The 23564-nt window shown below is 40.3% G+C and overlaps 1 pseudogene across 1 annotated transcript in view; it reads left to right on the forward strand.

Annotated features, from left to right (window-relative positions):
• Positions 1–23564, forward strand: part of LOC308611734 (ferritin light chain-like) — a 124557-nt pseudogene that overhangs the window by 63898 nt on the left and 37095 nt on the right. The gene's annotated exons all lie outside the window — the stretch shown is intronic.

The raw sequence follows: 23564 nt of genomic DNA on the forward strand, positions 1-23564 counted from the left end.
CTTAAATGAGACATTCTCATCTTTGGGCTTTAATTATTCTGTTTAAAAATAAATTTTAAAAGATACTCTGAAGAGAAACTAAGAAAAAAAACAACAAAATAAAAGATTTACCATAATGCAGGTACATAAATATGAACTAAAAATACTTTTAAATTAAAAATTAATCTTTTTTATTTTAAAAATTAATCTAATTAAAATTACAGATTAGGCTGGATAGAATTGATCCATTGCTGAAGCTTAAAAACAAACTAGCTATAAATGTTACTAGTTTTCTACACTGCTGTTACAAGACTTGACCGACATCCGTGATATACTCTGTAATATTTTTGAAATGATGAAATGTGTGATCCAGAGACTTGAAATATTTCAATACTTGTGTATAGGAATTTTCTTCCATGAACTAGAAATGAAAAAAGTGAGAATGTTTCCTTGCTCAAATCACATTAAGTGGATTCCCTTACATTACTTGCATTCATTTTTAAGATAGTCATAAATGGTTACATAAAATACAGGAATATTATCTGTTGAAGAAGTTGATGGTTTTTATAGTCAATGTATGTATTCAAATGATAAATGTTTCTGCATAATCTCTGACCCAACAATACCATTCCATGCCACTCCAAGAATTCTTCCATCAAAAGTAAAAGCTCCAGGACATAAAGACATGAACCTCTATGTCCATTACCACATTTCTTGAAATCATAAAACTGTCTGGAACTTAATAAATGTTTATCAATGGGTTTTGACTGAATGAAATTATGGCTCACTCATAGTACACATTACTGGGCATCTACTAAAGGTAATATGGTAGTGACATATGCTAGATATCATTAATATAATAGAAACACAATGTACTAAAAGTGTTTTGCAACTAAAAATCACTATACATTGTATGGCTTTAAAAAGGAATGAAATGCTGCTACATGCTATAACATGGATAAACTTTGAAAACATTATGTTAAGTGAAAGAAGCCAGACACAAAAGGACAACTATTATATGATTCCACTTATATGAGGTAGTTAGAATAGGCAAATTATAAACCCAGAAAATAGAATAGAGTTAACCAGAGGCTAAGGGGAGGGGAGAAATAAGGGGTTATTGTTTAGTGCGTACAGTTTCTGTTTGGGATAACAAGAAAGGTCTTAAAATGGATAATGGTAATGGTTGCTCAACATTGTGAATGTACTTAATACCAATAAATGATACACTTAAAAATGGTTAAAAAGGTAAATTTTACATTATGGGACATTTTACCAAAATAAAAAATAAAAATATACTATAAAATAAAGTAAAAATTTACCTCATACTAGGCATACTATGAAGTTTGCATAAAATTGCACTTATTTTAGGAGCTTATATGGTTATTATCATATTTGGAGACGTGTAAAGAAAGCAACAGCTTAAGTAGTCCTCTTGAGTTCTTTCTCTCCATCTTTCCAACCTGGTGTTTTCTAGATTAATGGTTTTGTCACGCCTCTCTTTGAATACTAGCATCAGTAGGAATGCTAGCTAGTACTCGTTTACTTAAGTATCAGCTAAAAAGTTTAATGTATTTTTATGCTGGTAATTGTTTTAGAACCTGGGAGGGATGTCATTGTTTTCTTAACTTGCCAAAAGCAAATATAGTACTGTAGACAGCATTACTAGAAAGAAATAGTAACTTTGAAGTAGACATATGTCCATCCTAAGCAAACTGAATATATTTCAAAGCAGACCACACCACTCAACTGCTGGCAATGTTCTTCCACATACTTGGCAGTATACTACTCGAAGTCTGAGAACTGTTTCTTTTTTGTAAAAATGATTTTGATTGGAAAACCCTGAATAAATCCTTTGGAATGTGTAACGTTTAGAGCTCCTTCTGGGATTCCTTTTCCATGAATCAAGGTTCTTTGATTCACTATCCTCCTTGGCACTTGCTTCCTAGTCATCTCAGCAGCCTTTGTGCCAGTGCTAATGAAGAGCTCCCACTTTAGGTCCTAAAGCAGGGAGAACAATAAAAGGAGAACCTCATTTCAAGTACCAGAAATGTCTGGGCTATAAAGGACACACATATTGTCAAAGTAAGCCCAGAGTGGGGTGACATCACCAAGGTCATTCCTGGCTCCACGTCTCCCACAGGAGGAACAACTAACAATTATTTGGAAACAGGACACTATTTGAGAGAATCCTAGAACATGGAGGTGAGGCTGAAGCACCCCCGTGCACCACAGAGACCAAGACAGACTGCATTAGAAGGGTGAGAAAAGGAGCTTGACCACACTGCCCCTCCCCCAAGCCAGTGGAGCACCATGGGTGAGGTCTCCCCTGAACCTCTGGTTCCTCCAGTAGGGGAAGAGAACTGGGGGACAGCAAGCACCACCACTAGCATTGGGGTTGCTTTGTGGGAGCCACTGCTCTAATCTGCTCCACTGGGTTTGCAGGGGAATCTGCAGGGTTTGACCACTAAAAGTTGGACTGTGATGAAGGGGGAAGGGGCATGCAACAGCCAGCACATGGATTGTGACCGATGGAATTCATACCTGCAGTGCCCAAGTAGTGATCACAACTGGCACCTTTGCTTATCTACAGAGCCAGGTTGGTGGGACACTACAACCGGGGAACTCAGCAGGGTACAGATCCACCTGATACGCATCTGGCCCTTGAACCTGGTTTGCCCATACCCAGGGAAAGAGCAGAGTCACAGCCCACCCACTGTGGAGAGTGTTTTCTGGCCATCTGACCAAAAGGGCTGGCAATAAATCCTGGAAGCTATTTGGCCCAGTCGTGCTCCAGCCAAGAGGCAGGCAGCCAGAGCTCATCACTGGCTCTGGTACAAAGCAGAGCCAGTATCAGGTGTGGAGGGATCCTGTACCATGCACAGGCAGGGAGATTAATTCATATCCAAGGCTGAGAGGAGCTCCCAGCTCCTCCCAACTGGGGAGTCTGTTTGAGAAATTAAGAGTCGCCTGGAGTGGTCCCTCCTCAACCCACCCAGGCAAAGGAACTGGGACTAGCCCCATCCCATCTGCTGTGGAGAGTGTCTTCCTGGCCCATCTGACTAGAAGGATTGGTGACAACTCCTAGAAACTGTGCGGCCCAGCAGTGCTCAAGCCTAGAGAAGGGTAGACAGAGCTGATAGTCTGCAAAGCAAAGCCAGTGGCCTTGTTCAGCCACAGAACGTGGAGTGTGGATCAGCTTGAGTTAAGACAACAAAGAGCTTTACTGGCTTTAGAGCTGCTTCTCCTGCTGCACCCAGGCAGGAAATCTAATTCATAGCCCTACTCATCACTGAATACAGCCTTCAGCACGTCCAACTGGGGAACCTAACCAGAGAACATGGGAAGCTGTACAGCCCATTAAACAGCCCTAGATACAGTGGCACTTGAACAGACAGCACAGCCTGTGGCCTCCCCCTTCTGCAGGGCAAAACCAGTGCCCTCACCTGACCAGGGAATTAAGTGCACACTCTGGCCTGATTTGGGTTCCCAAACAATGAACTATACAGGCTCTGGGTCCTGTCCAGAGCCAGGTCCTATACAAGCTCTGATTCTCTGCCAGGAAACTAATTCATAGCCCCATGTACTACTACTACTGAATATAATACCCAGTTAAGTCTGGAGGAAGAGCCCAATTATTCAGATATGCAGATACCAATGTAAGGAATCAAGGATCACAAAAATTAGGCAAATAGGACACCACCAAAGGAAAGTAATAAAACTCCAATAACTGACCCTAAAAAAAAAAAATGAAGATCTGGGCTTCCCTGGTGGCGCAGGGGTTGAGAGTCCGCCTGCCGATGCAGGGGATGCGGGTTCGTGCCCCGGTCCGGGAGGATCCCACATGCCGCAGAGCGGGCTGGGCCCATGAGCCATGGCTGCTGAGCCTGCACGTCCGGAGCCTGTGCTTCGCAACGGGAGAGGACACAACAGTGAGAGGCCCACGCACCGCAAAAAAAAAAAAAGAATATCTATGAACTGTCAAAGAATTCAGAATAATCCTCCTAAGGAAGTTTAGTGAACTACAAGAAAGCACAGACAGCTAAGTGAAATTAGGAAAACAATGCATGAACAAGACAAGGAGTTTGACAAGGAAATAGCAACATCAAAGAAACAGGAACACTAGATTTTAAAAATACAATAACTGAACTGAAGAATTCAATAGAAAGTTTCAAAGGTAGATTCGACCATGCAGAAGAAAGAATCAGCAAACTGGAGGACAGGACTTTAGAAATTACCCAGTGAAAGGAACAAAAAGGAAAAGAATAAAAAGAGTGAAGAAAGCCTATGGAAATTATGGGACACAATAAAGTAAACAATGTTCATGTATGGGAATTCCAGAAGAAGAAAAGAGAGAGAGAAAGGGAAAAAAAGTATATTTAAAGCAATAATGGATGAAACTTTCCCAAACCTAGGATGAGAAATGGACATCCATATCCATGAAGTCCAAACAAGCCCAAATAGGTTGAACTCAAATAGGGCTACTCTGAGACACATTGCAATTAAATCATCAAAAGTCAAAAACAAAGAAAGAATTTTAAGACCAGCAAGAGAAAAGAGAGAAGTTACATACAAGGGAACCCTGGGATAATTGGATATTCACATGTAAAAGAATGAAATTGGACCAATATCTTATACCACTCACAAAACTAACTTGAATTGGATTAAAGACTCAAATGTAAGACCTGAAACTATGCAACTGCCAGAAGAAAACATAGGAATAAAGCTCATTACATGGGTTTGGTAATGACTTTTTGGATATGACACTGAAAACACAAACGACAAAATAAAAAATAAACAAATGGAACTACATCAAACTAAAAAGCTTCTGCACAGCAAACAAAAACAAAAACAAATCAACAAAGTGATTGAAAAGACAACCTATAGAATGCGAAAAACATATTTGTAAACCATATATCTGATAAGGGTTAATATCCAAAATAAATTAAAAATTCATACAAATCAATAGCAAAAAAAAAATTACCCAATTAAAAAAATGAGCAAAGGACCCAAATAGACATTCTTCCAATGAAGACACACGAAAAGCCAACAGGTACATGAAAAGATGCTCAATACCACTAGTCATTAGGGAAATGCACATTAAAACCACATTGAGATATTACCTCACACCTGTTAGAACAGTCATCCTCAAAAATGTCAAGAGATAACAAATGCTCGTGAGGATGTGGAGAAAAGGGAAGCCTTGTGCTGTTGGTGGGATTGTAGATTGGTAAAGCCAGTATGGAAAACAGTATGGAGGATCCTCAAAAATTAAGACTAGAACTACATATATCTAGCAACTCCACTTCTGGGAATATATCCAAAGAAAATGAAAACACTAACTCAAAAAGATATCTGCACCCCCATGTTCATAGCAGCATTATTTATAATAGCCAAGACATGGAAACAATCTAAGTGCCCATTGATGGACAAATGGGTAAAGAGGTTGTTTTATATATTTATAGATATATACGTATTATATGTATACACACACACACACACACTGAAATATTATTCATCTGTAAGAAAACAAAGAAATGCTACCATTTGAGACAACAGAAATGGACCTTGAAGGCTTTATGCTAAGTTAAATAAGTCAGAGAAAGAAAGGCAAACACTATATGATCTCACTTATATGTGGAACCTAGAAAAAAAGAAAACAGTCATAGAAAAGGAGATCAGACCTGTGGTTACAGGAGACAGAGGGTCAGGGGAGGGGAAATTGGAGGAAGATGGTCAAAGGTACAAGCTTCCAATTGTAAGATAAATACATACTATGGACATAATGTACAACATGATGACTACAGCTAACACTGAGGTGTGATATATAGAAAAATCGTTAAGAATAAATTCTAAGCATTCTCTTCACAGAAAAGTATTATTTGATCTCATTTATATAAATTTGTGTGTTTGTGTGAGAGAGAAGGACAGAATACAAAAATGCAAAAAGAAAAGTTGTAAAGTATGAAGCTGCTTAGGTTTATATCTCAATCTATAACAGATAACAATTTGTTTAATTTTAATAGGTACAAAAATAAATATTAAGCATAGAACAAGCAAAAAGAAAAACTGAGCCCAGCGTAGATGTCCTTAAAGCATTTGCAAAGGAGGGCTTTATTAGGTCCGCGAACACCTGCAATTACAGGCAAAATTCTATGTGTGTGTGTTGTGTATGTACTTGGGGAGTGGACGCATAGCCTTTAGTGAATTATTAAAGGGGATGTTAAGACCCAAAAGTTTAAAAAGCACTGGAAAGCCTGACCACAAAACCATTTTAAACTACTCTGATTATGTTTTTATAGTTTTCCTTCACTCGTTAACACTTCAAAGAACAGCATGTGAATGTGGAAAGAATCTCTGCCATTTAGGTAAGATCTCTGAGTCTCAGTGTAAAATTAGCATATAGTAGAAGGATGAAATTATACACCATAGATGAAAGTACCTAGCAGAGCGCTTTAAGACTAGTACTTATTTATGCAAGACATCTTCCCCTGCTTACTTGTTTTCAGTAGAATGAAAGCATACTGAAAGCTGGTACAATGTCTTCTTTAAAGTTTTCTTTTGTAATGCTTACTATGCTTTTTGATACGGATGAGCCAATATCCACTTAAGGGCATGTAAGCTCACAATAACTTTTGTTGAATATAACTGTTTGAATGTACTTTCACTATACTATTATATAGGGATTTTAAACTAAAATGTACCTGCACACACTATTTAGAGCCTAACTTGGATATTTGAGTAGGTGGATATACACCCCTGGAAAATAATAGCTAATTTCTTCACTAAAATCAAATTGCTGAACATCTACTTTGCATATACATAGCTAGGCACTGTATTATGAGTTTCAGGTAATAAAAAGTTGTTAGTCAAAGACTCTGCTCCCTAGGGTTATTTTACAACAGCAAATCATGTTCAAACTAAAGGATAGGCCAAAATAGAAAGTGCCACAGGCGTTTAGACAAGGGAGAAACACATCTGAAATGAGAAGGAAGGTGGGTATGGGGAAGGGTTCATGGAAGAGGCAGTGTATGCTGTGAGCAAGGTTTCAACGTGTAGCAGGGTGAGTGAAAGGAACAAATGAAGACATATAGTCGTGATATCATGAGGCACAAACTAGAAATAAACAGCACTTGTTCTAGGCTGGTCATGAGGTAATTTAAGGGGATTAGTGAGAAACTAGATAAAGAGATATCTCTTTATGTATTACTTATTAATAATACTTTTGAACACAAGTATTTAATTAAAAAAAGAACAATATAGGGATAGGAGACTAGGAGGTACAAACTATTATTATAAAATGAGCTATAAGGATATACTGCATAGCACAGAAAATATAGCCAATATTTTATAACTATAAATGGAGTATAACCTTTAAGAATTGTGAGTCACTATATTTTACACCTGTAACTTATATAATATTACACATCAACTATACTTCAATTAAAAATGCTATTTTAGTGAATAAAACACTAAGCAGTAAAATTTTTAAAAAAGAACTTAGAAGAGAACTTAAAAATAAAGACATAAAGAGCAGGTTGAAACAGCGCAGAAATCTGGCAATTAAGAGGCCATTGATAACTTTCAAAATAGCACTTTTTCTACCTATTCTCAGTGGAGGCAAAGCCTTATGAATCCTACTATTTCTTTTTCTGTTTTTCAAAATCTCAGGATAAGTCTACTTCAATTGTAGCTAATGGCAGTAAAGCAGCACCAGAAAATGCCTTTTGTAAAGAGAGGGCAACTTTGTGAATCCTAAGTGGGTACTCAAGTCTTAAATTACTGATAACACTGACCACCCACCAGACTAAATGTTTTTTTTTTACGTGATTGGAAAGCAACAGATTGATTTCAATTCTATCTTGTCATATCTACAAAAAAGTTCCTACAGTTCATTTAGCAACTAATAGAATACATCCTTCTATTTGGTATTACTCCTCCTTAACACGGGGCAATTAATTTTTCCTTTCTCTGGGAAACGTTTTTAACAAAGGAAATAGAGTCATAAATTAGTTTCGGTTAGGAAATCATACAACTATTTCTACCTAGGGCTTTGAATTTAGAAACTTTCCTCAGAAATTGTTTAAATATAACGAAGTCCAAATTCAGAAATACCTTAAATTTAATTATCTTAGTTGCACTAAAATAACAAATTCTATTTTCTATTTTGTTTTCTTTCTTCCCCAGAAGGCTTCTCCAACCCTAATCCATAACTTAATGCATTCATCTCACCTATAAAATCACTGGCAGGTATGATGCCGGCTTTGGCGGCTCCAGTCGCCTAATCCTGACCCATTTCTTGCCAAAGAACTCAGTTTCTTCAGAAACCAAGTAACAGACATTTCAATTTCTAACCATCATTAGCATATTTTCATGTACTAATACTCAACATAAAAACACCTTTCAAAATTACAGAAATTTTTACTGTACTTAAGATCAATTGCACTAACCTGTATTTCATAAACCTTGGGCTACTTTCAAAAAAATGAATTATTATTTTAATATGTTTTTCACCTATTATTCAGAATAATTATTCATATAATTAAATATTTTACAATTAGGTAAGAAAGGTGGAAAATCCGATTTCGGAGGAAGATGGCGGAAGAGTAAGACGCGGAGATCACCTTCCTCCCCACAGATACATCAGAAATTCATCTACACGTGGAACAACTCCTACAGAACACCTACTGAACGCTGACAGAAGACCTCAGACCCCCAAAAGGCAAGAAACTCCCCACATACCTGGGTAGGGCAAAAGAAAAAAAGAATAAACAGAGACAATAGGATAGGGACGGGACCTGCACCAGTGGGAGGGAGCCGTGAAGGAGGAAAGGTTTCCACACACTACAAGCCCCTTCGCGGGCGGAGACTGCAGGTGGCGGAGGGGGAAAGCTTAGGAGTAGCGGAGGAGAGCACAGCAACAGGGTTGTGGAGGGCAAAGCGGAGAGATTCCGGCACAGAGGATCGGTGCCCTCAGGCACACACCAGCCCGAGAGGCTTGTCTGCTTGGCCGCCGGGGCGGGCGGGGCTGGGAGCTGAGGCTCGGGTATCGGCTTTCAGTCGGAGCGCAGGGAGAGGACTGGGGCTGGCGAAAGGACGAGAGCCTGAAGGGGTTAGTGCACCACGGCTAGCCCGGAGGGAGTCCGGGGAAAGGGTCTGGAGCTGCCGAAGAGGCAAGAGACTTTTTTCCCTTTTGTTTCCTGGTGCACGAGGAGAGGGCATTAAGAAGGCTGCTTGGGGAAGCGCCGGAGACAGGCGCGAGCCGCGGGTAAGGCGCGGACCTCGGAGACGGGCGTGAGATGCTGGGGCTACTGCCGCCGCCGCCGCCGCCGCCACCGCCGCCGGGCCTGTGTGCGAGCGCGGGTCACTGTCCGCCCCGCCTTCCGGGGGGCCTGTGCACCCCGCCACTGCCGGGGTCCCAGGACCCGGGGACGGCTTTCCCGGGAAAGCGCACGGAGCGCCACGGGCTGCTGCAACGTCACGGCGGCCTCTGCCGCCGCAGGCCCGCCCCACACTGCGCGCCCCTCCCTCCCCTCTGCCGGAGTGAGCCAGAGCCCCCGAATCAGTGGCTCCTTTAAACCCGTCCTGTCTGAGTGAAGAACGGACGCCCTCCGGCGACCTACGCGCAGAGGCGGGGCCAGGTCCAAGGCTGAGACCCGGGAGCTGTGAGAACAGAGCAGAGACAGGGAAATCTCTCTGTGCAGCCTCGGAGGCAGCGGATTAAAGCTCCACGGTCCATTTGATGTGCCCTGTGTCTGTGGAGTGCATGAATGGACAGCGAATCATCCCAAATTTAGGAAGTGGAATTTGAGGACAAGATTTAAGACTTTCCCCCCTTTTCCTCTTTTTACAACGAATTATCCCAAATTAAGGAGGTGGACTTAGAGAGCAAGATTTCAGACTTCTCGCCCTTTTCCTTTTTTTACAACGAATTATCCCAAATTGAGGAGGTGGACTTGGAGAGCAAGATTTTTGATTTTTCCCCCTGCTCTCTTTTTGTGAATGTGTATGTGTAATCTTCTGTGTAAGATTCTCTCTGTATAGCTTAGCTTCCACCATATGTCCCAGGGTTCTATCGGGCCGTTTTTTTTTCAATAATTACTTTTTAATTTTAATAACGCTACTATATTTCATATTTTATTCTATTTTACTTTACCTGCTCTTTTTTTCCTACCTTCCCTTCCTCCCTCCCTCCCTCGGCTCCTCCTTTCTTTCTTTCTTTTTCTTTCCTCCCTCCCACCCTTCTTCTTTCCACTTTCTTTTTCTTTCCTTCATCCCTCTCTCCCTCCTGTCTTTCTTTCTTTCGTTCCTTCCTTCCTCCCTCCCTCCCTTCTTCCATTCACTCTTCCTTTTGCTTTCATTCCTCACTCCCTCCCTCCCTCCTTTCTTTCTTTCCATCCTTCCTGCCTCCCTCCTTTCTCTCTTTCTTCCTTCCTTCCTTCCTTTCTTCCCTTCTTCCTTTCTTTCCCTCTCTCTTTCTTTCTTCTACTAATTCTTTCTTTCTACTTTTTCTCCCTGTTATTCTGAGCCGGGTGGATGAAAGGCTCTTGGTGCTGCAGCCAGGAGTCAGTGCTGTGCCTCTGAAGTGGGAGAGCCAACTTCAGGACACGGGTCCACAAGAGACCTCCCAGCTCCACATAATATCAAGCAGCAAAACTCTCCCAGAGATCTCCATCTCAACACCAGCACCCAGCTTCAGTCAACGACGAGCAAGCTACAGTGCTGGTCACCCTATGCCAAGCAACTAGCAAGGCAGGAACACAACCCCACCCATTAACAGAGAGGCTGCCTAAAAACATAATAAGGCCACAGGCACCCCAAAACACACCACCAGACGTGGACCTGTCCACCAGAAAGACAAGATCGAGCCTCAACCACCAGAACACAGGCATTAGTCCCCCCCACCAGGAAGCCTACACAACCTACTGAAACAACCTTAGCCACTGGGGACAGACACCAAAAACAACGGGAACTACGAATCTGCAGCCTGCAAAAAGGAGACCCCAAACACAGTAAGATAAGCAAAATGAGAAGACAGAAAAACACACAGCAGGTGAAGGAGCAAGATAAAAACCTACCAGACCTAACAAATGAAGAGGTAATAGGCAGTCTACCTGAAAAAGAATTCAGAATAATGATGGTAAAGCTGATCCAAGATTCTATTTCCAAGATCCATAATCTTGGAAATAGAATAGACAAAATGCAAGAAACAGTTAACAGGGACCTAGAAGAACTAAAGATGAATCAAGCATCGATTAAAAACACAATAAATGAAATGAAAAATACTCTAGATGGGATCAATAGCAGAATAACTGAGGCAGAAGAACGGATAAGTGAGGTGGAAGATAAAATAGTGGAAATAACTGATGCAGAGCAAAATAAAGAAAAAAGAATGAAAAGAACAGAGGACAGTCTCAGAGACCTCTGGGACAACATTAAACGCACCAACATTCGAATTATAGGGGTTCCAGAAGAAGAAGAGAAAATGAAAGGGACTGAGAAAAGAGTTGAAGAGATTATAGTTGAAAACTTCCCTAATATGGGAAAGGAAATAGTGAATCAAGTCCAGGAGGCACAGAGAGTCCCATACAGAATAAATCCAAGGAGAAATACACCAAGACACATATTAATCAAACTGTCAAAAATTAAACACAAAGAAATCATATTAAAAGCAGCAAGGGAAAAGCAACAAATAACACACAAGGGAATCCCCATCAGGTTAACAGCTGATCTCTCAGCAGAAACTCTACAAGCCAGAAGGGAGTGGCAGGACATAATTAAAGTGATGAAGGAGAGAAACCTGCAACCAAGATTACTCTACCCAGCAAGGATCTCATTCAGATTTGATGGAGAAATTAAAAACTTTACAGACAAGCAAAAGCTGAGAGAGTTCAGCACCACCAAACCAGCTTTACAACAAATGCTAAAGGAACTTCTCTAGGCAAGAAACACAACAGAAGGAATATACCTACAATAACGAACCCAAAGCAATTTAGGAAATGGGATTAGGAACATACATATCAATAAATACCTTAAATGTAAATGGACTAAATGCTCCCACCAAAAGACACAGAGTGGCTGAATGGATACAAAAACAAGACCCATATATATGCTGTCTACAAGAGACCCACTTCAGACCTAGAGACACTTACAGATTGAAAGTAAGGGGATGGAAAAAGATATTCCATGCAAATGGAAATCAAAAGAAAGCTGGAGTAGCAATTCTTATATCAGACAAAATAGACTTTAAAATAAAGACTATTAGAAGAGACAAAGAAGGACACTACATAACGATAAAGGGATCGATCCAAGAAGAAGATATAACAATTGTAAATATTTATGCACCCAACATAGGAGCACCTCAATACATAAGGCAAATACTAACAGCCATAAAAGGGGAAATCGACAGTAACACAATCATAGTAGGGGACTTTAACACCCCACTTTCACCAATGGACAGATCATCCAAAATGAAAATAAATAAGGAAACACAAGCTTGAAATGATACATTAAACTAGATGGACTTAGTTGATATTTATAGGACATTCCATCCAAAAACAACAGAATACACATTTTTCTCAAGTGCTCATGGAACATTCTCCAGGATAGATCATATCTTGGGTCACAAATCAAGCCTCGGTAAATTTAAGAAAATTGAAATTGTATCAAGTATCTTTTCAGACCACAATGCTATGAGACTAGACATCAATTACAGGAAAAGATCTGTAAAAAATACAAACACATGGAGGCTAAACAATACACTATTCAATAACGAAGTGATCACTGAAGAAATCAAAGAGGAAATAAAAAAATACCTAGAAACAAATGACAATGGAGACATGACGACCCAAAACCAGTGGGACGCAGCAAAAGCAGTTCTAAGGGGGAAGTTTATAGCAATACAATCCCACCTTAAGAAACAGGAAACATTTCGAGTAAACAACCTGACCCTGCACCTAAAGCAATTAGAGAAAGAAGAACAAAAAACCCCCAAAGTTAGCAGAAGGAAAGAAATCATAAAGATCAGATCAGAAATAAATGAAAAAGAAATGAAGGAAACGATAGCAAAGATCAACCAAACTAAAAGCTGGTTCTTTGAGAAGATAAACAAAATTGACAAACCATTAGCCAGACTCATCAAGAAAAGAAGGGAGAAGACTCAAATCAATAGAATTAGAAATGAAGAAGGAGAAGTAACAACTGACACTGCAGAAATACAAAAGATCATGAGAGATTACTACAAGCAACTCTATGCCAATAAAATGGACAACCTGGAAGAAATGGACAAATTCTTAGAAATGCACAACCTGCCAAGACTGACTCAGGAAGAAATAGAAAATATGAATAGACCAATCACAAGCACTGAAATTGAAACTGTGATTAAAAATCTTCCATCAAACAAAAGCCCAGGACCAGATGGCTTCACAGGCGAATTCTATCAAACATTTAGAGAAGAGCTAACACCCATCCTTCTCAAACTCTTCCAAACAATATCAGAGGAAGGAACACTCCCAAACTCATTCTACGAGGCCACCATCACCTTGATACCAAAACCAGGCAAGGATGTCACAAAGAAAGAAAACTACAGGCCAATATCACTGATGAACATAGATGCAAAAATCCTCAACAAAATACTAGCAAACAGAATCCAACAGCACATCAAAATGATCATACACCATGATCAAGTGGGGTTTATTCCAGGAATGCAAGGATTCTTCAATATATGCAAATCAATCAATGTGATACACCATATTAACAAGTTGAAGGAGAAAAACCATATGATCATCTCAATAGATGCAGAGAAAGCTTTCGACAAAATTCAACACCCATTTATGATAAAAACCCTGCAGAAAGTAGGCATAGAGGGAACTTTCCTCAACATAATAAAGGCCATATATGACAAACCCACAGCCAACATTGTCCTCAATGGTGAAAAACTGAAACCATTTCCACTAAGATCGGGAACAAGACCAGGCTGCCCACTCTCACCACTCTTATTCAACTTAGTTTTGGAAGTTTTAGCCACAGCAATCAGAGAAGAAAAGGAAATAAAAGGAATCGAAATTGGAAAAGAAGAAGTAAAGCTGTCACTGTTTGCAGATGACATGATACTATACATAGAGAATCCTAAAGATGCTACCGAAAAACTACTAGAGCTAATCAATGAATTTGGTAAAGTAGCAGGATACAAAATTAATGTACAGAAATCTCTGGCATTCCTGTACACTAATGATGAAAAATCTGAAAATGAAATCAAGAAAACACTCCCATTTACCACTGCAACAAAAAGAATAAAATATCTAGGAATAAACCTACCTAAGGAGACAAAAGACCTGTATGCAGAAAATTATAAGACACTGATGAAAGAAATTAAAGATGATACAAATAGATGGAGAGATATACCATGCTCCTGGATTGGAAGAATCAATATTGTGAAAATGACTCTACTACCCAAAGCAATCTACAGATTCAATGCAATCCCTATCAAACTCCCACTGGCATTTTTCACAGAACTAGAACAAAAAATTTCAAAATTTGTTTGGAAAAACAAAAGACCACGAATAGCCAAAGCAATCTTGAGAACGAAAAACGGAGCTGGAGGAATCAGGCTCCCTGACTTCAGACTATACTACAAAGCTACAGTAATCAAGACAGTGTGGTACTGGCATAAAAACAGAAAGATAGATCAGTGGATCAGGATAGAAAGCCCAGAGATAAACCCACGCACATATGGCCAACTTATCTTTGATAAAGGAGTCAGGAATGTACAGTGGAGAAAGGACAGCCTCTTCAATAAGTGGTGCTGGGAAAACTGGACAGGGACATGTAAAAGTTTGAGATTAGATCATTCCCTAACACCATACACAAAAATAAGCTCAAAATGGATTAAAGACTTAAATGTAAGGCCAGAAACTATCAAACTCTTAGAGGAAAACATAGGTAGAACACTCTATGACATCAATCACAGCAAGATCCTTTTGGACCCACCTCCTAGAGAAATGGAAATAAAAACAAAGATAAACAAATGGGACCAAATGGAACTTCAAAGCTTTTGCACAGCAAAGGAAACCATAAACAAGACCAAAAGACAACCCTCAGAATGGGAGAAAATATTTGCAAATGAAGCAACTGACAAAGGATTAATCTCCGAAATTTATAAACAGCTCATGCAGCTCAATAGCAAAAAAACAAACAACCCAATCCAAAAATGGGCAGAAGACTTAAATAGGCATTTCTCCAAAGAAGATATACAGACTGCCAACAAACACATGAAAGAATGCTCAAGATCATTAATCATTAGAGAAATGCAAATCAAAACTACAATGAGATATCATCTCACACCAGTCAGAATGGCCATCATCAAGAAATCTAGAAACAATAAATGCTGGAGAGGGTGTGGAGAAAAGGGAACACTCTTGCACTGCTGGTGGGAATGTGAATTGGTACAGCCACTATGGAGAACAGTACGGAGGTTCCTCAAAAAACTAAAAATAGAAGTACCATATGAGCCAGCAATCCCACTACTAGGCATATACCCTGAGAAAACCATAATTCAAAAAGAGACATGTACCAAAATGTTCATTGCAGCTCTATTCACAATAGCCCGGAGCTGGAAACAACCTAAGTGTCCATCATCGGATGAATGGATAAAGAAGATGTGGCACATATATACAATGGAATATTACTCAGCCATAAAAAGAAACGAAACTGAGCTATTTGTAATGAGGTGGATAGACCTAGAGTCTGTCATACAGAGTGAAGTAAGTCAGAAAGAGAAAGACAAATACCGTATGCTAACACATATATACAGAATTAAAAAACAAATGTCATGAAGAACCTAGGGGTAAAACGGGAATAAAGACACAGACCTACTTGAGAATGGACTTGAGGATATGGGGAGGGGGAAGGCTAAGCTGTGACAAAGCGAAAGAGAGGCATGGACATATGTACACTACCAAACGTAAGGTAGATAGATAGAGGGAAGCAGCCGCAGAGCACAGGGAGATCAGCTCGGTGCTTTGTGACCGCCTGGAGGGGTGGGAAGGGGAGGGTGGGAGGGAGGGAGATGCATGAGGGAAGGGATGTGGGAACAGATGTATATGTATGACTGATTCACTTTGTTATAAAGCAGAAACTAATAAAAATAAATAAATAAATAAATACATTGGGGGAAGAAAAAAAGAAAGGTGGAAAATAGTTTTGCTATTCTTGTTCTTTGTTCTCTCTTCTAGTTGGTGTGCCTGAGTCAAAATTTTAGAATATTGAAAATTTAATATTTCAAACCCAAACCACATTTAAAGATAATAATAACAACCAGCCAAAACAATATCGGTCCAGAGGTTTGCATGGTCCGGGGAACAATTCTCTGAGTGGGCCACTTGGAGTGGGATTTGCCCACCCCCCTCCACTCCTTCTGCCTCATATACTGAAGATAGAGACAAAGAAACCAACTCAAATCTTTCCAAAGTGTATTTATAAATAGAGAATTTGTAATCAGAAAAACAATAACAATATATAATAGAAGTAACATGATTTTTCAGAACCAGTATCTTGTTCTAAAGCAATATATAAAAAAGAAGGTTAGCTATAAACCCTGGACCTCTTTTTCATTGATCTCCTATTTTAATTTGTTAAAATAAAATCCATGGCCTTTTGAGTCAAACTGTCTCTTTAATTTCAGATTTAAAGATAACAAATCTCTTCTTAAATGGAATATTGGCACACAGACACCACACAGTCTGGCTTATTGCAACTGTTCTCTGTTGGTGAAGTGGCACATTTGTAATCCCCACCATAGCAATCTTCACTATTTCACAGAATATCATTCAATTGTACATCCCTAGGTGGCAACAAGAATGGGCACTTGAGCTCAGCAGCAAAGCGTTTGTGGGGAAATCCTAGGTCAGAACCCCTAAAAGGGGAGACTAACTTGAGGATGCCCAAATAACCTGAGGTTTACCTTGGCCACCTCCCCTGGCTTTCTGACTGCCTGTGGGAAAAGCCTCTCTGGAATCTCTTTTGAGGTTATTGGGGGAATCCTAGGACAAACACACTGCTTGCTTTTGCAGGAGGACTTGCCCCATACCCTACCCAGCTAGGTGTCTCACAACCTAGCTGGACTAAAAAAGCTTCAAGAAAAACGGGACAGACTGACATTTGCATTTCTACTTCCACCTATTCTTATGCACGTGGAGCAAAATATGTAGGTATAGCCCTCTTTCTCACACCCCAACAGATCCTGCTGTCCTCGAAACCCATCTGGTAGCTGCAGTGACTACAATGAAGGGAGTTATCTGAAACCATGTTGGTACTGAGTTTAAAGGATTTTTCATGCCATGCATTTTGGGGAAGGACACAGATAATAGTCCAAACATGGTATAAGGCAATGTCCTTTCTGGGTCCTTGAAAAATCAGTCACGGAACAGAGGTGGTGGACAGGAGCTGACAAGAGCTGGCTTGTTAATGAGCACAGCATCCCCGGGGTGGGGGGTGGGGGAATCCATGAAATGATTGACAAGAGAAGATGGTAAATGAAGGGAGAAGTGGGGACAAGTGCTGCTCAACCCAAGCTGAACTCCAGGAGGTAAGTTTCTCCTCTAATTGGAGATTCTTTCTAAAGGTTCAGTATTGAAGTGGGTGTTTGACGTTGAAATGTGCAGACCCATTCTAATAACTGGAAGGGGAGAAGACTGAGGAAGGCAAAAGAAGAGGGAAGATTTCCGATTACTTCTCCAGGCTGCTGACAAGAACCTGCTGCTCGCAAACCAAAAATAACCAAGCGAAGGTTGAAGGTAGCAACGTAAAAGTGCAACTCAAATTATTTTACATTCTGAATCCTCTTCAATATCTAAGCGAGTGTGGCACAGCAATGGTTGATTATCTTAAGATTACAGAGGCTGACCGCCTTCTTTGTTTGCCCACTAACACCGCTCCTCCAATAATCTCAAGCACTTGGCTGATTAATAATTCAATTCCAGTTGCTGCTCCTTTTCCCATTGCAGAAGGCGGCAGGGATATTCCCCTTCTTCCCTCTGTATTACAAACCCCATTAGTGTGGCCGAGGCTAATAATAGCCGGGCTGCTTACCTTCTCCGGAGGGATCGAATCAGCGCATGTCCCCGCGCCGGCTGCCCCGGGGCCGCAGTGCCGCCGCGCCGGGTCTGTGCTTGGTCAGTTCGGCCGGCCCCCACCCCACCTGCCAGCTGCAGCAGCTGCTCCCGCCGCTTCCGCCGCCGAGCTCCGGCCGCAGGAAGTCATCCCCCGCGCCGGGCCGGATCGCCACATTCCGCGCCAGCCGCGGGGGGAGAGGGGCCTCTTCCTGCTGCGGGGACCGGCTCCTGGAAACTGCGCTCAAAGATCGCTACCCTTCCCGGTTGTAGGGTTATTTTCTAGGAATGCTTTTACAGAAGAAGCGTCGCCGGCTGGTGGACCGAGAGAGAAGAGCCAGAGTGACTTTCTCTGCAGAGCGCCTTACCTCTGAGCGCTCCCCTGTCACTCCCGCGGCATGCACAGCTCCATTCCGCTGTGTGGGTTTTCCACCCTCTTCATCTTCCTTATCTGTATTGTTCATTTCGCTGAATTTGAGAGTGGGATTAGCTTTGAAGATATCATTCAAACACTCCGAAAATATTTTAAATTGGCGACTAGTTTTTCCAAGCCCCTGTAGCAAGCTCCACTTTCCCTCAACACACACACACACACACACATACACACACACACACAGTTACTCGCACGTACACACCCAGCCAAACCACTCACAATTAGGAAAGCTGGGACCTCTCGCCCTCTTGCCTACGTAATGGAACAGGAAACTCCCAAAGGAGTGGGGAAGTAGGACCGGCTAGCGAAAGCACTCGTGGAAAGAGAGAGGGGTCGCCCCAAGATTTTGTTGCTGTTCAGTAGTGTCCTTAGTGGACAGATGTTCCCCCTCTAACCCCCTGGCCCCGCCCCAAGTGGAATGGCTGGTCTGGTGACAGCTGTAACATTTGGACACAAAGAAGCTGAAGCCACATTAACAGGTGGCTGCATCTCTTTCTTTCCCGAAGGATTTATCAGAATTGGCTTTAGGAATAATATTAGCATATACGTATATAATAAACCCTTTCCTTCTCTTTAAATTGGCACCAGCTATTAACAGGTTTCTCTCTCTCTCTCATTTTCCTCCCTCCCTCCTTCCCTTCCTCCCTCTCCTAAGCTGACCAGATCATCAGTTTCCGGACTTAAGGGGGAAAAAAAGGCCAAGGATGTGCTCTCTTTACAGCTGAACCAGGGCTTATTTTCCCGGTGTTCAGCCATTCCCAAGTAGAGAGGCTTTTTGACCCTAGGGTTCTCTGTGAGTGAACTTCTCACATTCAGCTTGCTTTTGGAATTGCCCATCACTAGGTCCAGGCCAGTTTTATCCTTGGATTTGTCCAGCAACCTAAACAGTATAATTGCACAAGGCCAAGGCAGTACTTTTAATCTAGGAAGAGTTCCCAACTCTCTGTTTAGCAGTTCCAAAATTAGGAGGTAGTGTAGCAAACAGTTTCAACAAGGCTCAGTAAGAATTCTTGACCCTAGAATGCGGGCTTTTAAAAAGCTGGAACAACCTAATTCATCTCTCTGAGTTTCACTTTCATAAAATTAGACCTCACCAAAGAGCAGGGGATTTTTAATATGTATCAAAGTGTATGTGGAATCTGGATGGGAATATTACATCTTTAATTTCACTAACCTCTAGCTGCAATTTAGTATTTAGCATGTCCTTTAAATCTAAATGCAGACAACAAACCACAATAATATTAGGAGTACCTGTGACTATATCCCCAGCAGATACCACAGACAATTTCCTAAGGCAGTTTTTATAGATATCTCAAAGTATCACTAGTCTGATGTTACAATCAAATCATCATTACCTTTTTTGTTTTATCTAATAGACTATATCTATTTTAGAATGGTTTTAGATATACAGAAAAATTAAGGGGATAATACAGAGTTCTTATATATCTCATTCCCAATTTCCTCGATTATTGACACCGTACACCAGTGTGGTACCTTTTTTACAATTAATGAGCCAATATTAATACAATAATATTAACCAGAGTCTGTACTTTATTCAGATTTCCTTGGCTTTTGCCTAGTGTCCTTAATTCCATTTCAGGCTTCCATCCAGGACACCACATTACATTTAGTTATCAAGCCCCCTTAGGCTCCTCTGGGCTGTGGTAGTTTCTCAGGCTTTTCTTGTTTTTGATAACCTTGACAGTTTCTTTTTTAAATGTATTTATTTAATTTATTTATTTTTGGCTGTGTTGGGTGTTTGTTGCTACGTGCGGGCTTTCTCTAGTTGCGGAGAGCGGGGGTTACTCTTCGTTGCAGCGCGCCGGCCTCTCATTGCAGTGGCCTCTCTCATTGTGGAGCACGGGCTGTAGGCGCGTGGGCCTCCGTAGTTGCAGCATATGGACTCAGTATTTGTGGTTCACGGGCTTAGTTGCTCCCTGGCATGTGGGATCTTCCCAGGCCAGGGCTCGAACCCGTGTCCCCTGCATTGGCAGGCGGACTCTCAACCACTGCGCCACCAGGGAAGCCCCAACCTTGACGGTTTTGAGGAGCAGTGATCAAGTGTTTTGTAGCATACCTCACTAATGTAAACTGTCCAATGCTTTTCTCACGGTAAGACTGGGATTATGGTTTATTGGGAGGACAACCAGATAAAGTGCCTTTTTAATAACATCTTATCAAGGGTACATGCTATCAATGTGATTTGCCTGTTGATGTTGACCTTGATAACCTGGCTGAGGTCGTGTCTCAGATTTCTCCACTGTAAAGTTACTCCTCCACCCCTTCCACACTACACTTGTTGGAAGGAAGTCACTATGTGAAGCACAAACCCAAAAAGTGGAGAGTTATGATCCACCTCCTTGAGGACAGAGTATGTACATAAAGTATTTGGAATTCTTCCACACAGATTTGTCTATTTTCCCCTAAACATTAATTTATTCAATTATTGATATTTATTTATATCAGTATAGACTCATGGATATCTATTTTATCCTTTGGGTTATAATCCAATACTACTTTATTTTGTTGTTTGAATTGTTCCAGCTTTGGCCATTGGGAGCTTTTGCTTTCGGCGCCTGTGCTCCTTTGACATACTCCCTTTGGGGTGTGTGAGTTTGTGTGTGTCTGTGTATCTGTGTTTAGCATGCATGTTTGTGTGTGTGTTTAACACTTCCTGACTTTCTGGTACCACAAGATGCTCCAGGCTCATTTTGTGTATTTCCTGCCCCAGTCCTAGAATCAGTCATTTCTCTGAGGAGCCCTGATTCCTTTTATTGGAGAGTAGTAATAGAAACCAAGATCTGGGCTCTAGATGTGCTGTTGCTAATGGGCTATTATTTGATTAGGCTCTCTTAACTGAGAGAACAAAGAAATATATATGTATACTAACCCATGTATATACACATATCAGTAAATACTTCTATATATAACTATCTATATCTATATTGAGCTGAGTGTATACTGATGTCTGCAACTATAATGCATTAACGCTGAGATTAGTTTAGCCTTCTCCTCTTGTTTATCTGTAAATTCATACTTCAATATTGAGAAATGTGGCTACCACCATCCACCATCTATTTATTTAATTGTTCCAATTTCAGTACACATGTATCAGAGTTGTGAACCCATCTCCCCAACATCACTATTTTTAAGTATAGTAGTTAATAGAGTCTCTGTTATATCTTGTTATTTGATGAGTTTAAATACCCATTCGTTTCTATATCACAAATTTGGTTTTTAAAATATTCTAATGACTACATTTAAAACATAGTAACTAGTTTCTTTTGAGATTCTATGTATTATATTTTATGAATTTAAAAGTGTTATTTTAAGACTATTTAAATGGGCTACTCCATATTGTCAAAGGGATTCACAGTAAAAAGAAGGTTAGGACCCCAACCTCACAAAGATTATTGTCAGTTTATAATGAGATGATGTGAAATTGTCTGGTGCAAATGTTGGGAGCTCATGCTTGATAAGTGTTAGCTTTGTCCACTTGGGCAGGCTTCTTTCTCCTTTAAAGTTCTAAACACCTTGGAAGAGAGAACATGCTAAACCTTATGGTTAATAATTTATAATGTAGTGGAAGGATTTGCTAGGCATCAGTGTTGGAGGTAAAGGTCCATATAAGGTTGACGGAGGATGAGTGATTCCACTGCAGAAGTTTGTACTTGATATAAATTAATATAAGTGCAAGCAATGTATTTTAAGTTCATTCTAGAGGAGTAGTTCAGAATAGCTTCATAGAGGAGAAGACCTGAGCTATCTTGGGAGATGTTTAAACAGATGAGGAGTGGAGCCGGAGTTGAGAAGGCAAAGGCAGTGTAGCCTTAGAATGCAAATGTTCACAGACATGATCTTGTGGTTTATTCACCATCCTTACCAACCTAATAAGGACACCTGCTGGTAGCTGCATCATCATCATCATCACCATCAACATCATCACCATCATGTTAATAAAGAATGGATATATTTGCCAGGTAGTCAAACAAGCTCTTTGCATGTAGCACCTAGATGTTTTCTACGATCCACCTTATGAGTTCAATCATTGTAATTATTCTCATTTTTCACATACAAAAATGAAGACTTAGAGAGATTAAGTAATTTGTTCAAATCTTGGTGTGTGCCCTCTCAACTCCATGCTCTTTACCTCTGTGCTTAACAGGCTAGGATGATTTGCCCATATTAAGGGCTCAAATATTGGTTGATAAGTATAATAATCTCATAAAAGGAAAAGTGAAGTAATCTACTTTGATGTTTATGGTGCAGTTTGGTGAATGCACTGAAGTGCCAATAGATGAATAATAAAAGTTAGAAACACACAAAAATAGAGAAGAAAAATTCATATGTGTATGTCTGCTGGGAACAAAAAATCCTCCTGAATATCTAACTTCTTAGTAAATATCAGGATATCACATACGCATCATTAGGCAGCATCAATGGAGGATCCTCTGTACCCTGCAAGAGGGCACTGTTATAGATGCACAGAAAGAAAATTCATATTTCCTGTACATTATAAATAAGGACATACTATGATCACTCTTTAAGAATGAAGTAATTTGAGTTTTTAAATTTTCCTTATCAATTGGTGTATATGAATCATGTTAGGTGAAGAATTATTGGTTGATTGGACATTTTATGTTTTAATTCTTTACAGAAAACAGTAAACAAATCCTTTTAGGCTTAAAATATCACATTCAGCAAATGAGTTATTATACTGAAGAAAGTGATGAATTCAGTAAAGTGTCTGGAATCTAAAATAAGAAGTAATTGAAGGAACTGGGAATAGATGACATGAAGCAAGACCAGGAGAGAAGTAGGTGGTCACTCTAAACTATTTTAGGAGTTGTCCTATGAAAAAGGGTTTAGACTGTCCCACACTGAAGATTTTAGACCAAGTAGACAGGTTTAGGTTGATAAAAGGATGAATATTTTGACAAGTAGAACCTTTCAACTATAAAATGGACCGACTGCATTTTAAACTCAAGAACTCCCTGTTACTGAAGTGCTTTAACAGAGGTTGAAGTTAAGCAGTTGGAAAAGTA

Source organism: Mesoplodon bidens, assembly GCF_964165515.1.
Source record: "Mesoplodon bidens genome assembly, contig: HAP1_SCAFFOLD_682, whole genome shotgun sequence".
In the NCBI taxonomy this organism is placed as follows: domain Eukaryota; kingdom Metazoa; phylum Chordata; class Mammalia; order Artiodactyla; family Ziphiidae; genus Mesoplodon; species Mesoplodon bidens.